Consider the following 15,815-nt stretch of genomic DNA (forward strand, 5'->3'; position numbering starts at 1 on the left):
GTAATGGCTTTGGGGCGTTGTTGGGTGAGGTGGGCTTGGGATTGGAGATGGTCTTCGGTTTTTGGTGGGAAAGGTTTAGTCTGGGGTGATACCTGAGATGTTGCATATTAACGGGGACTGGTTGGCTCAGTGATTCAGTGCTATGGACGGGGGGGTCGGGAGTTGTTGCTCATACTTGTTGGTCGTTTTACGAGTATATGGAATTGCTGTTATGGATTGTATAATGTGTTCTGCTGGCCGGTTCTGACAAGACTGGGCCATGAAGCCCAATAGTCAGGTCAATGCGGGGAAATCTGATGTTTTATTATCTGGGAATATTGAACATTTATTTGTCTTTCATTACAGCTCATGTGTGAACTTGGGAACAACATTATCAATTCCATCTACGAGGCGCGAATCGATGAGATGAACATAAAGAAACCAACATCTTCCAGCACACGGTGATGTCAACACTCCGCTCTTCCCCAATCCGTTGTATCCTCTTCAGCTTTCACCCCGTGACATCATAGGCTTACCCCCTCGTCTTTATCCTTCCTTTATGACATCATAGGCTTACCCCCTCATCTTTATCCTTCATTTATGACATCATAGGCTTACCCCCTCGTCTTTATCCTTCATTTATGACATCATAGGCTTACCCCCTCGTCTTTATCCTTCATTTATGACATCATAGGCTTACCCCCTCATCTTTATCGTTCCTTTATGACATCATAGGCTTACCCCCTCATCTTTATCCTTCATTTATGACATCATAGGCTTACCCCCTCGTCTTTATCCTTCATTTCTGACATCATAGGCTTACCCCCTCGTCTTTATCGTTCCTTTATGACATCATATGGTCTCCAACTCCCACTTAGGACCTTGTGTAATCTGTAGCCTTCACCTCATGACCTCATATGGGTTCCATCCAGGGGCGTAACTATAGGGGGTGCAGCAGTCGCGACCGCAACCGGGCCCTGTGATGCTGGGGGCCCATGCAGCCCCCTCTACATATGGCCGGCAGCAGCATAGGCAGCTAGGGGTACCAGTGCACCATGCACACGGGTGGCTGGAGGTGGAGGGTGACTAGCAGAGCTCCATGCTAGACTATCGCACTGGCTGCTTTTTAGTTGTGCATTCCTCCCATGACCTGTGTCCTCGGCCGGCTCCTCAGAGTACCCCTCTCCTGCTCCATGCATTGCCGCTCAGTCCGATGTCTGTTCTCCCCAGCCAGAGTCCCGCCCCCGCTGAGTCCGGCCCACACTGCACTGCATACTTCTCCTGGGTAAACAAACTTTAAGCACACAGATGCAGTGCAGCCCTATGAGAGCCCCCCGGAGGACACTGCAGGCTTGTCTGCCAGCCCTCCTCCTCCCCCGTCATACACAGATGATGAAAGGTCTTTCTGGGAGATATGCTGATCACCCGTCCAGCACACTGGATGGAGCCCAGGCCAACATGGATGAGTGCGCGGCCTACAGCTTGGTCATGGTGAGTGAGAGGACCCCATCCTCCACACACCATTACATACCCCCTACATCTCCCCCTGGGGACAGGGACCCCTTCTCACGTGGGGACAGGGACCCCCACCTCCCCTGGGGGCAGGGACCCTTTCTCACCCGGGGGCAGTAACTTCATCTGCCCTGGAGAAAAGGACTTCATCTCTTCTGGGGACAGGGACCCCTTCTCATGTGGGGACAGGGACCCCCACCTCCCCTGGGGACAGGGACCCCTTCTCACCCGGGGGCAGTAACTTCATCTGCCCTGGAGAAAAGGACTTCATCTCTTCTGGGGACAGGGGCCCCTTCTCACGTGGGGACAGGGACCCCCACCTCCCCTGGGGACAGGGACCTCTTCTCACCCGGGGGCAGTAACTTCATCTGCCCTGGAGAAAAGGACCTCGTCTCTTCTGGGGACAGGGACCCCTTCTCACCTGGGGGCAGTAACTTCATCTGCCCTGGAGAAAAGGACCTCATCTCTTCTGGGGACAGGGACCCCTTCTCACCCGGGAGCAGTAACTTCATCTGCCCTGGAGAAAAGGACCTCATCTCTTCTGGGGACAGGGACCCCTTCTCACCTGGGGGCAGTAACTTCATCTGCCCTGGAGCAAAGGACCTCATCTCTTCTGGGGACAGGGACCCCTTCTCACCCTGGAGCAGTAACTTCATCTGCCCTGGAGAAAAGGACCTCATCTCTTCTGGGGACAGGGACCCCTTCTCACCTGGGGGCAGTAACTTCATCTGCCCTGGAGCAAAGGACCTCATCTCTTCTGGGGACAGGGACCCCTTCTCACCCGGGAGCAGTAACTTCATCTGCCCTGGAGAAAAGGACCTCATCTCTTCTGGGGACAGGGACCCCTTCTCACCTGGGGGCAGTAACTTCATCTGCCCTGGAGAAAAGGACCTCATCTCTTCTGGGGACAGGGACCCCTTCTCACCCGGGAGCAGTAACTTCATCTGCCCTGGAGAAAAGGACCTCATCTCTTCTGGGGACAGGGACCCCTTCTCACCCGGGAGCAGTAACTTCATCTGCCCTGGAGAAAAGGACCTCATCTCTTCTGGGGACAGGGACCCCTTCTCACCTGGGGGCAGTAACGTCATCTGCCTTGGAGAAAAGGACCTCATCTCTTCTGGGGACAGGGACCCCTTCTCACCCGGGAGCAGTAACTTCATCTGCCCTGGAGAAAAGGACCTCATCTCTTCTGGGGACAGGGACCCCTTCTCACCCGGGAGCAGTAACATCATCTGCCTTGGAGAAAAGGACCTCATCTCTTCTGGGGACGGGGACCCCATCCTGCCTAGGGACAGTCCCCCCCAATGGGGCACCTAAAAATAAAATAATATAAAAAAAGACTACTGATACCAGTGGTGGAACTACAGGGCTCCCAAAGGTCATACCTGTGACCACGGCCCTGGAGTTCCACCGCCGGACTCGGAAGGAAGGGCCCTGGCTGGGGTTCAGGAGGGCCCTTCATGGTTTCTTGCATCGGGGGCCCTGAAGGTTCTAGTTACGCCACTGATACCATCCTTCTCAGTCTTCTCGTATGATAATTGACTTACGCTGAGCGGGCTACTTAGTCTTTGTACGCTGATTCCATGTCCTTTTGTCTGGTCTGTGTCTCTAAATAGCTGTAGATGGGACTTTATTTCAACAATTTGACCCTTTATAAGAGTCTATTTTGTGAGAAATGTCATAATACCGGGACCAACCAATGGCTGTAGGTTTTATTTCCTCTGTATTGGGATAGCACTTGTTGCATACAAGACTCTTTGTTCTCGTTCTTTAGGGTTCTGATTGTCATTGAGCCATGGTATGAATCCACTGTAGTTCTCCTGTCCATAGACCATCTATGAACCTCCAGAAAGTCAGGAATAACTGGGTGACCACTCAACATAACCACTTGTGAATTTCTGATTCCAGCAGCGAGAAGGAAATCTGGATCAGAGCAAAATACGTGGAGAAGAAATTCATCACCAAACTTCCCCAGATGGCTCTGCGCAGCAACCCGCATCATCACGGTAACGCGCCCGCCCGTCCAATCAGCAACCCGGAGAGCAGGACCCTGGAGGTCAGACCCTCTGCCATGTCCAGCAAGTGGCCACCCAGCAGCATGGAGAAAGAAGGCAGCCGGGTGGATGGAAGTCTCAAAAATGCCAACAGAGAGGTGGAGCCTGAGCTTAACCGACCAATCAGCCGACTGCACAGGCCCCCTAAACCTCACCTGAAACCAAAGCCAGGGACGGCTCCTCCCCCGCCCAATGGTAAGTTCCTGCTCAATGGCTCCTCCCTCTATAGACATAGATGTTGTGTTTGTACAGCTCATGAAATGCCCCCACTATGAGTAGAACAGAATTCTGTGCCATGAGCCCCTCTCATCTGTCCATCGTGTCTCGTCTGTCCATCGTGTCTCATCTGTCCATCGTGTCTCATCTGTCCATCGTGTCTCGTCTGTCCATCGAGTCTCGTCTGTCCATCGCGTCTCGTCTGTCCATCGCGTCTCGTCTGTCCATCGCGTCTCGTCTGTCCATCGCGTTTCGTCTGTCCATCGTGTCTCATCTGTCCATCGTGTCTCGTCTGTCCATCGAGTCTCGTCTGTCCATCGCGTCTCGTCTGTCCATCGCGTCTCGTCTGTCCATCGCGTCTCGTCTGTCCATCGCGTTTCGTCTGTCCATCGTGTCTCATCTGTCCATCGTGTCTCGTCTGTCCATCGTGTCTCGTCTGTCCATCGTGTCTCGTGTCTCGTCTGTCCATCGTGTCTCGTCTGTCCGTCGTGTCTCGTCTGTCCGTCGTGTCTCGTCTGTCCATCGTGTCTCGTCTGTCCATCGTGTCTCGTCTGTCCATCGCGTCTCGCCTGTCCATCGCGTCTCGCCTGTCCATCGCGTCTCGTCTGTCCATCGCGTCTCGTCTGTCCATCGCGTCTCGTCTGTCCATCGCGTCTCGTCTGTCCATCGCGTCTCGTCTGTCCATCGCGTCTCGTCTGTCCATCGCGTCTCGTCTGTCCATCGCGTCTCGTCTGTCCATCGCGTCTCGTCTGTCCATCGCGTCTCGTCTGTCCATCGCGTCTCGTCTGTCCATCGCGTCTCGTCTGTCCATCGGGTCTCGTCTGTCTATCGTTCAATCGTGTCTCATCTGTCCATCGAGTCTCATCTGTCCATCGAGTCTCATCTGTCCATCGTGTCTCATCTGTCCATCGTGTCTCATCTGTCCATCGTGTCTCATCTGTCCATCGAGTGTCATCTGTCCATCGTGTCTCATCTGTCCATCGTGTCTCGTCTGTCCATCGTGTCTCGTCTGTCCATCGTGTCTCGTCTGTCCATCGTGTCTCCTCTGTCCATCGTGTCTCGTCTGTCCATCGTGTCTCGTCTGTCCATTGTGTCTCGTCTGTCCATCGTGTCTCGTCTGTCCATCGTGTCTCGTCTGTCCATCGTGTCTCCTCTGTCCATCGTGTCTCATTTGTCCATCGCGTCTCGTCTGTCCACCGTGTCTCGTCTGTCCATCGTGTCTCCCGTGTCTCATCTGTCCATCGTGTCTCATTTGTCCATCGTGTCTCGTCTGTCCATCGTGTCTCCCGTGTCTCATCTGTCCATCGTGTCTCATTTGTCCATCGTGTCTCGTCTGTCCACCGTGTCTCGTATGTCCACCGTGTCTCGTCTGTCCACCGTGTCTCGTCTGTCCACCGTGTCTCGTCTGTCCACCGTGTCTCGTCTGTCCACCGTGTCTCGTCTGTCCACCGTGTCTCGTCTGTCCACCGTGTCTCGTCTGTCCACCGTGTCTCGTCTGTCCACCGTGTCTCGTCTGTCCACCGCGTCTCGTCTGTCCATCGCGTCTCGTCTGTCCACCGTGTCTCGTCTGTCCACCGTGTCTCGTCTGTCCACCGTGTCTCGTCTGTCCATCGTGTCTCGTCTGTCCACCGTGTCTCGTCTGTCCACCGTGTCTCGTCTGTCCACCGCGTCTCGTCTGTCCACCGCGTCTCGTCTGTCCATCGCGTCTCGTCTGTCCATCGCGTCTCGTCTGTCCATCGTGTCTCCCGTGTCTCATCTGTCCATCGTGTCTCATTTGTCCATCGTGTCTCTACACAGCTGCCATGTCTGGAATGGGGGATGAGAATGACGTGCGAAATCTACACCCTGGGGCACTTCTATACCGTGCTGCTGAACATCGCTATCTTCCCACCATGGCGGATGCCTTGGCACATGGTGCGGACGTGAACTGGGTACGCAGTGATGAGGATGGGCGGACGCCCCTTATCCGAGCTGTGCTCTCTGTAGGTGCCTTCAGTCACTTATCTGCTGTATTGTCTGTATTCTGTATCACGTCGCCCTCCACTGACAACCAAACTTTGTGGCTTTCAGGATTCTCTTGTTGCCTGTGAGTTTCTTCTGCAGAATGGGGCAAGTGTCAATCATGCTGATAAAGATGGTCGAGGACCCCTCCATCACGCCACGCTGCAGGGCTACACGGGGTAAAGCACTTTCCTTGTCACCATCAGTTCCACTTTTCTCTCATGGGGGTTGCTGGTGCCGCCTCACTTTTTGTTGTCCTTCCATTGTTTGTCATGCCTCACCTCTTCCCTCGCTGGTTCTCATCCACCATCTATCATTGTCCTCCTTATTGACATGTCATAGCTTATCCATTGTCATCTGTTTGTGTCATTCCTCATCTCTTACGTTGATGGGTCTCATCCATAATCTCAGATCTTCACTTTCTATCTCCTCTTTCATTGTACGTTCTACATTACTTCTTCCATTGATGGTTCACATCTCATCCTTCATCTCAAGATCGTCCTTTTACTGATATGTCCCTTTTTTATTATTCATTGTGGGTCATGCCTTGTCTCTTCCATTGATGGTTCTTATCCATCACCTAACATTGTACTTTTTATTGGCATGTCCTATCTTATCCATTCTTCGTGTCATTCCTCATCTCTTCCATTGATGGGTCTCATCCATAATCTCTGATCTTTACTGACGTCTCATCTCATCTTTCATTGTTTGTCCTGCATTGTATCTTCCATTGATGGTTCTCATCTCATCCTTCATCTCAGATTGTCCTTTTACTGAGATGTCTCTTATTATTCATTGTGTATCATACCTCATCTCATCCATTGATGCTTCTCATCCCTCTTACATTGTCCTTTTCACCATGTCCTCTCATCTTTTATTGTATGTCCCACATTGTTTCTTCCATTGGTGGTTCTCATCCATAATGTCACATTGTTGTTACCACTGACATCCTATCTCATCTTTCATTGCATGTCCTCCATCATCTATTTGATAGTTCTTATGTATCACCTCAACTTTTCCTTTTCACAGACCCGTCCTATCTCATCTTTCATGCATAAATTTTACCGTTTGTTGTGGGTCATGCCACTTCTCTTCCATTGATGGGTCTCATCCTTCATCTCACATCGTTCTTTCACTAACATGTCCCATGTCATCTTTCTTTGTGTGTCATTCCTCATCTCTTCCATTGATGGGTCTCATCCATAGTCTCCGATCTTTTCTGACATCCCATCTCATCTTTCATTGTACGTCCTGCATTGTCCCTTCCGTTGATGGTTGTCATCTTTCATCTCAGATTGTCCTTTTCGCTGATATGTTTCTTCTTATGATTTGTTGTGGATAATTCCACTTCTCTTCCGTTGATGATTCTCATCTATCATCTAATGTTGTCCTTTTCACCATGTCCTATCTCATTTATTGTATGTCCTGCGTCGTATCTTCTATTGAAGGGTTACCTTTCATTTCTGATTGATCTTTTCACTGACCTGATCTATCTCCTCTTTTATTGTGTCATGTCTTGTCTCTTCCATTGGTGGTTCTCATCCATCATCTCAGATTGTGGTTTTCACTGACCTCTTATCTAATCTTTCACTGTACTTCCTCCATCATCTAGTTGATGGTTCTCATCCATCACCTCAACTTGATCATTTTCACAGACCTGTCCTATCTAACTTTTCATTGTATATGCTGCATCGTTTCTTCCATTGACCGTTCTCATCCTTCATCTCACATCGTTCTTTCACTAACGTGTCCCATGTCATTTTTAATTGTGTGTCATGCCTCGTCTCTTCCATTGATGCTTCTCATCCATCATCTAACATTGTCCCTTGCACTGACATGTCCTATCTTATCCATTCTCATTTTTCTTTGTGCGTCATTCCTCGTCTCTTCCATTAATGGGTCTCATCCATAACCTCAGATCTTCCTTGACGTCCCAACTCATCTTTTATTGTAAGTCCTGCATTGTATCATCCATCTATGGTTATAGTCCTTCATCTCAGATTGATCTTTTCACTGATATGTCTCTCATTATTATTCATTGTGTGTCATGCCTCGTCTCTTCCATTGGTGGTTCTCATCCATTATCTAACGTTGTCCCTTTCACCATGTCCTCTCAGATTGATCTTTTCACTAACATGGTCCATCTCACTCCATCTCATTTTTCATTGTGGTTCATGCCTCGTCTCCTCCATTGGTGGTTCTCATCCATCATCTCAGATTGTTCGTTTTTTTTACTGACAAAAATCGAATCTTTCACTGTACTTCCTCCATCATCTGATGGTTCTACTCCATCATCTCAACCTGTCCTTTTCACAGACCCGTCCTATCTCATCTTTCATTGTACGTCCTGCATTGTTTCTTCCATTGATGGTTCTCATCCTTCATCTCAGATCATCCTTTTCACTGATACGTCTCTTATTATTTGTTGTGGGTCACGCCACTTCTCTTCCATTGATGGTTCTCATCCTTCATCTCAGATCATCCTTTTCACTGATACGTCTCTTATTATTTGTTGTGGGTCACGCCACTTCTCTTCCATTGATGGTTCTCATCCATCATCTAACATTGTCCTTTTCACCACGCCCTCTCATCTTTCATTGTATGTCCTGGATTGTTCCTTCCATTGATGGTTCTCATCCATCATCTAACGTTGTCCTTTTCACCACGCCCTCTCATCTTTCATTGTATGTCCTGCATTGTTTCTTCCATTGATGGTTCTCATCTTTCATCTCAGATTGATCTTTTTGCTGACATTTTCCATTTCATATTTCATTGTGGGTCATGCCTTGTCTCTTCTAATGGTGGTTGTTCTCCATAATCTCCGATTGCGGTTTTCACTGACCTCTTATCGCATCTTTCACTGTACTTCATGTATCATCTATTTGATAGTTCTCATCCATCACCTCAACCTGTCCTTGTCACGGACCTGTCCTATCTCATTTCTTATTTTTCATGCTGCATCGTTCCTTCCATTGATGGTTCTCATCCTTCATCTCACATTGTTCTTTCACTAACATCTCCTGTGTCAACTTTCATTGTGAGTCAGGCCCTCCTCATTCTCATCCATCATCCAACATTGTCCCTATCTTATGCATTCTCATCTTTCTTTGTGTGTCATTCCTCATCTCTTCCATTGATGGGTCTCATCCATAATCCCAGATCTTCCTTGATGTCCCATTTCTTCTTTTATTATACATCCTACATTATATCATCCAGTGATGGTTATCATCCTTCATCTCAGATTGAGCTTTTCACTGATTTGTCTCTTATTATTATTTGTTGTGGGTCATGCCACTTCTCTTCCATTTGTGGTTCTCATCCATCATCTAACATTGTCCTTTTCACCATGTCCTCTTATCATTTATTGTATGTCCTTCATGGATAGTTCTCATTCTTCATTAAGATTGATATTTTCATGGATATGTTCCCTCTCATCTTTCGTTATGGGTCATGCCTTGTGTCTTCCATTGATGGTTCTCACCCATCGTCTCAGACTGTTTTTTTTCACTGACAAAATCTCATCTTTCACTATACTTCCTCCATCATCTGTTTGATGGTTCTACTCCATCACCTCAACCTGTCCTTTTCACAGACCCGTCCTATCTCATCTTTCTTTGTAAATTCTGGATTGTTTCTTCCATTGATGGTTTATAGCCTTCATCTCGGATCATCCTTTTCACTGATACGTCTCTTATTATTTGTTGTGGGTCATGCCACTTCTCTTCCATTGATGGTTCTCATCCATCATCTAACATTGTCCTTTTCACCACGCCCTCTCATCTTTCATTGTATGTCCTGCATTGTTTCTTCCATTGATGGTTCTCATCTTTCATCTCTGATTTATCTTTCCACTGACGTGTTCCGTCTCATCTTTGTTGGAGATCATGCCACTTCTCTTCCATTGGTGGTTCCCATCCTTGATCTAACGCTGTCCTTTCCACTGACGTGTTCCGTCTCATCTTTGTTGGAGATCATGCCACTTCTCTTCCATTGGTGGTTCCCATCTCTCATCTAACGCTGTCCTTTCCACTGACGTGTTCCATCTCATCTTTGTTGGAGATCATGCCACTTCTCTTCCATTGGTGGTTCTCATCCATCATCTAACGCTGTCCTTTCCACTGACGTGTTCTGTCTCATCTTTGTTGGAGATCATGCCACTTCTCTTCCATTGGTGGTTCCCATCTCTCATCTAACGCTGTCCTTTCCACTGACGTGTTCCATCTCATCTTTGTTGGAGATCATGCCACTTCTCTTCCATTGGTGGTTCTCATCCATCATCTAACGTTGTCCTTTTCACTGACGTGTTCCATCTCATCTTTGTTGAAGATCATGCCACTTCTCTTCCATTGGTGGTTCCCATCTCTCATCTAACGTTGTCCTTTCCACTGACGTGTTCCATCTCATCTTTGTTGGAGATCATGCCACTTTTCTTCCATTGGTGGTTCCCATCTCTCATCTAACGCTGTCCTTTCCACTGACGTGTTCCGTCTCATCTTTGTTGGAGATCATGCCACTTCTCTTCCATTGGTGGTTCCCATCTCTCATCTAACGCTGTCCTTTCCACTGACGTGTTCCATCTCATCTTTGTTGGAGATCATGCCACTTCTCTTCCATTGGTGGTTCTCATCCATCATCTAACGTTGTCCTTTTCACTGACGTGTTCCATCTCATCTTTGTTGAAGATCATGCCACTTCTCTTCCATTGGTGGTTCCCATCTCTCATCTAACGTTGTCCTTTCCACTGACGTGTTCCATCTCATCTTTGTTGGAGATCATGCCACTTTTCTTCCATTGGTGGTTCCCATCTCTCATCTAACGCTGTCCTTTCCACTGACGTGTTCCATCTCATCTTTTTTGGAGATCATGCCACTTCTCTTCCATTGGTGGTTCTCATCTAACGTTGTCCTTTTCACTGACGTGTTCCATCTCATCTTTGTTGGAGATCATGCCACTTCTCTTCCATTGGTGGTTCCCATCTCTCATCTAACGCTGTCCTTTCCACTGACGTGTTCCATCTCATCTTTGTTGGAGATCATGCCACTTCTCTTCCATTGGTGGTTCTCATCCATCATCTAACGCTGTCCTTTCCACTGACGTGTTCCGTCTCATCTTTGTTGGAGATCATGCCACTTCTCTTCCATTGGTGGTTCCCATCTCTCATCTAACGCTGTCCTTTCCACTGACGTGTTCCATCTCATCTTTGTTGGAGATCATGCCACTTCTCTTCCATTGGTGGTTCTCATCCATCATCTAACGTTGTCCTTTTCACTGACGTGTTCCATCTCATCTTTGTTGGAGATCATGCCACTTCTCTTCCATTGGTGGTTCTCATCCATCATCTAACGTTGTCCTTTCCACTGACGTGTTCCATCTCATCTTTGTTGGAGATCATGCCACTTCTCTTCCATTGGTGGTTCTCATCCATCATCTAACGTTGTCCTTTTCACTGACGTGTTCCATCTCATCTTTGTTGAAGATCATGCCACTTCTCTTCCATTGGTGGTTCCCATCTCTCATCTAACGCTGTCCTTTCCACTGACGTGTTCCATCTCATCTTTGTTGGAGATCATGCCACTTCTCTTCCATTGGTGGTTCTCATCCATCATCTAACGTTGTCCTTTTCACTGACGTGTTCCATCTCATCTTTGTTGAAGATCATGCCACTTCTCTTCCATTGGTGGTTCCCATCTCTCATCTAACGTTGTCCTTTCCACTGACGTGTTCCATCTCATCTTTGTTGGAGATCATGCCACTTTTCTTCCATTGGTGGTTCCCATCTCTCATCTAACGCTGTCCTTTCCACTGACGTGTTCCATCTCATCTTTGTTGGAGATCATGCCACTTTTCTTCCATTGGTGGTTCCCATCTCTCATCTAACGCTGTCCTTTCCACTGACGTGTTCCGTCTCATCTTTGTTGGAGATCATGCCACTTCTCTTCCATTGGTGGTTCCCATCTCTCATCTAACGCTGTCCTTTCCACTGACGTGTTCCATCTCATCTTTGTTGGAGATCATGCCACTTCTCTTCCATTGGTGGTTCCCATCTCTCATCTAACGCTGTCCTTTCCACTGACGTGTTCCATCTCATCTTTGTTGGAGATCATGCCACTTCTCTTCCATTGGTGGTTCCCATCTCTCATCTAATGCTGTCCTTTCCACTGACGTGTTCCGTCTCATCTTTGTTGGAGATCATGCCACTTTTCTTCCATTGGTGGTTCCCATCTCTCATCTAACGCTGTCCTTTCCACTGACGTGTTCCATCTCATCTTTGTTGGAGATCATGACACTTCTCTTCCATTGGTGGTTCCCATCTCTCATCTAACGCTGTCCTTTCCACTGACGTGTTCCATCTCATCTTTTTTGGAGATCATGCCACTTCTCTTCCATTGGTGGTTCCCATCTCTCATCTAATGCTGTCCTTTCCACTGACGTGTTCCATCTCATCTTTGTTGGAGATCATGCCACTTCTCTTCCATTGGTGGTTCCCATCTCTCATCTAATGCTGTCCTTTCCACTGACGTGTTCCATCTCATCTTTGTTGGAGATCATGCCACTTCTCTTCCATTGGTGGTTCTCATCCATCATCTAACGCTGTCCTTTCCACTGACGTGTTCCATCTCATCTTTGTTGGAGATCATGCCTCTTTTCTTCCATTGGTGGTTCCCATCTTTGATCTAACGCTGTCCTTTCCACTGACGTGTTCCATCTCGTCTTTGTTGGAGATCATGCCACTTCTCTTCCATTGGTGGTTCCCATCTCTCATCTAACGCTGTCCTTTCCACTGACATGTTCCGTCTCATCTTTGTTGGAGATCATGCCACTTCTCTTCCATTGGTGGTTCCCATCTCTCATCTAATGCTGTCCTTTCCACTGACGTGTTCCATCTCACCATTCCTATCATATCACCTCTTCGTCTCTTGTCTCCATCCCTGGCACTCAGCCCTACCTCATCACCTCCCTTCCTCCACCTCTGGTGCCATCTGCCTCCTCTCATGGTGTCTCTTCTTTCTGTGTCATGTCCACCAGGTTGGCTTGTTTGTTTCTGAAGAGAGGAGCTGACATTAACGCCTTGGACAATGAAAGAAAGGATGTCCTCTCCATTGCCATTGAAAAAGCCAATGCTGACATTGTAACCTTGTGAGTAGAGGGGAAGGTGGGGTTCTGGGAAAGTATGGATAGGAATGTCAAACGTGGCTGACAATACCAGACACACGTAGAGTCCGGCCAATCACCAGACCTATTTCTGATAATGCTGCCCCAACCAAATGGGTGTGGGTATTAGCATATCTGGGTCATGGAATTCTACAAATAGGGTCAAAGATTGTTAGAGGAAAGGTCATGGAGGGGTTATAGGGGAGTCACAAGAGGTCAAGATGTTAATGAAGGTGACAGAGAACAGGAGAGTCCAGACTCCTTCACCTAAACCGCCTCTGTTCTGTTATTGGTTGTATTCCGTTTTTGGAGGGCCCCAGAGATCGGTTTGCTGATGGCCTCGCTTTTCTTCCATTTCCTCTGCTGTAGTAAATCTTCCCTCTTGGTACGATCTTCTATAAATCTACGTAGAGCTTTCCTGACACTTTATAGATGGCCATATAATGATTGACAGGAAGGCTTTGTCATCATTTTCCCGTGTTGGGTAACTGGCCTTCCATCCAGGGTGACGTTTCATGGTTCACTTTGACCCGATGTAGTAGGAATTGGTGTTTGTTCACATTCTATCCTGTTACTGGTTTACAGTTCTCTGTAGTGTTCTGGGACGAAGGTCACCAGGAGCCGCAACCAACATATGAAAGCAACTGCCACCCAAGCCTCCACGACAACCTGCCAACTCAAAAAGAAAATCTTCTACCGAGTTTAACATACTGACACTGGTTACTACTACTGATGCTGACACTACTGTCATAATACATATCCCATCATTTTATACTGACACCGATCTACCATCATATAAATAACATCCTATTGTCTTGTTCACCACATTTGGCCATCATATCTCAGAATGTCAGGTGGACATTACAGGTGTCACAAGAAATGTCCCACATGACACTTCCTATCCGTGGGGTGGGTCCCTGCTGATGGTTATCACATGTAAATGCTCTGCAAAGGTGAAATATCACATGTACATGCTCTGCAGGGGTGGGAAAATCACATGAGCATACTCTTCAGGGATGGGATATCGCATGTAAACGTTCTGCAGAGGTGGGATACCACATGTACATGCTCTGCAGGCGTGGAATATTACGTGTACTGCAGGGGCTGGACATCATGTGTGTGCGCTCTGCAGTGGCTGGACATCATGTGTGTGTGCGCTCTTCAGGGGCTGGACATCATGTGTGTGTGTGCTCTTCAGGGGCTGGACATCATGTGTGTGTGCTCTGCAGGGGCTGGTCATCATGTGTGTGTGCGCTCTGTAGGGGCTGGACATCATGTGTGTGTGTGCACTCTGCGGGGGCTGGACATCATGTGTGCGTGCTCTGCGGGGGCTGGACATCATGTGTGTGTGCGCTCTGCAGGGGCTGGACATCATGTGTGCGTGCTCTGCGGGGGCTGGACATCATGTGTGTGTGCGCGCTCTGCGGGGGCTGGACATTATGTGTGCATGCTCTGCGGGGGCTGGACATCGTGTGTGTGTGCTCTGCGGGGGCTGGACATCGTGTGTGTGTGTGTGTGTGCGCTCTGCGGGGGCTGGACATCGTGTGTGTGCGCTCTACAGGGGCTGGACATCATGTGTGTGTGCGCGCTCTGCAGGGTCTGGTCATCATGTGTGTGCGCGCTCTGTAGGGGCTGGACATCATGTGTGTGCGAGCTCTGTAGGGGCTGGACATCGTGTGTGCGCGCTCTGTAGGGGCTGGACATCATGTGTGTGCGTGCTCTGCTGGGGCTGGACATCATGTGTGTGTGCGCACTCTGCGGGGGCTGGACATCATGTGTGCGTGCTCTGCGGGGGCTGGACATCATGTGTGTGCGCGCTCTGCAGGGGCTGGACATCATGTGTGTGTGCTCTGCGGGGGCTGGACATCATGTGTGTGTGTGTGCTCTGCAGGGGCTGGACATCGTGTGTGTGTGTGCTCTGCAGGGGCTGGACATCGTGTGTGTGTGTGCTCTGCAGGGGCTGGACATCGTGTGTGCTCTGCAGGGGCTGGACATCGTGTGTGTGTGTGCTCTGCAGGGGCTGGACATCGTGTGTGCTCTGCAGGGGCTGGACATCGTGTGTGTGTGCTCTGCGGGGGCTGGACATCGTGTGTGTGTGCTCTGCGGGGGCTGGACATCGTGTGTGTGTGTGTGCGTGTGTGTGTGTGCTCTGCAGGGGCTGGACATCGTGTGTGTGCGCTCTACAGGGGCTGGACATTACACAATATATAGATAACATGATCATCACTCGAACTGGCCAGATGTCTCTGGACCTACCAAACCAGAAATGTACTGGCATTGGACACCTTATATCCCCCTCCCAAATGCAACTGAGCAGCAGAGTGTAGGTCACATGACTAAGAGAGCTGGTGGGCCAGGAGGACTAACATACACATATGTATGGCTGTTGGTGCCAATTGGTTTGTTGGTAAATGGTGGACATGTCTATAATGGGGATGTATGAGAGAGGGTCAGGCTGTGACGGTCATGTCTTCTCTTCCATCATAGGCTGAGATTAGTGAAGATGAGGGAGGCGGACATTGCTCTTGGCCAGGCCGGTGAGTATGTTGGATCATGGAGGACCGTGGTCTGTAGAGTGCTGGGTGTGGTATTGTATCCACTTTATATGTTGGGCGGTGGGAGAGGGTTGTGGGGGTGGAGGGTCACAGTAGCAGGAAAGGGATGTGGGGGGTGGAGGGTCACATTGGCAGGAGTGGGATGTGGGGTTACAGTGGCAGGAAAGGGATGTGGAGGGTCACATTGGTGGGAGTGGGATGTGGGGTTACAGTGGCAGGAAAGGGATGTGGAGGGTCACATTGGTGGGAGTGGGATGTGGGGTTACAGTGGCAGGAAAGGGATGTGGTGGGTCACATTGGCGGGAGTGGGATGTGGGGTTACAGTGGCAGGAAAGGGATGTGGAGG

General features: G+C 49.0%; 1 pseudogene; it reads left to right on the forward strand.

Moving 5' to 3' along the window:
- The window catches only part of LOC143959388 (arf-GAP with coiled-coil, ANK repeat and PH domain-containing protein 1-like), a 119,756-nt pseudogene that overhangs the window by 90,521 nt on the left and 13,420 nt on the right, over positions 1-15,815 (forward strand).

The sequence above is a fragment of the Lithobates pipiens genome, unplaced genomic scaffold, assembly GCF_037356315.1.
Source record: "Lithobates pipiens isolate NorthernLeopardFrog02 unplaced genomic scaffold, aLitPip1_a1.2 Scaffold_73, whole genome shotgun sequence".
Lineage (NCBI taxonomy): Eukaryota > Metazoa > Chordata > Amphibia > Anura > Ranidae > Lithobates > Lithobates pipiens.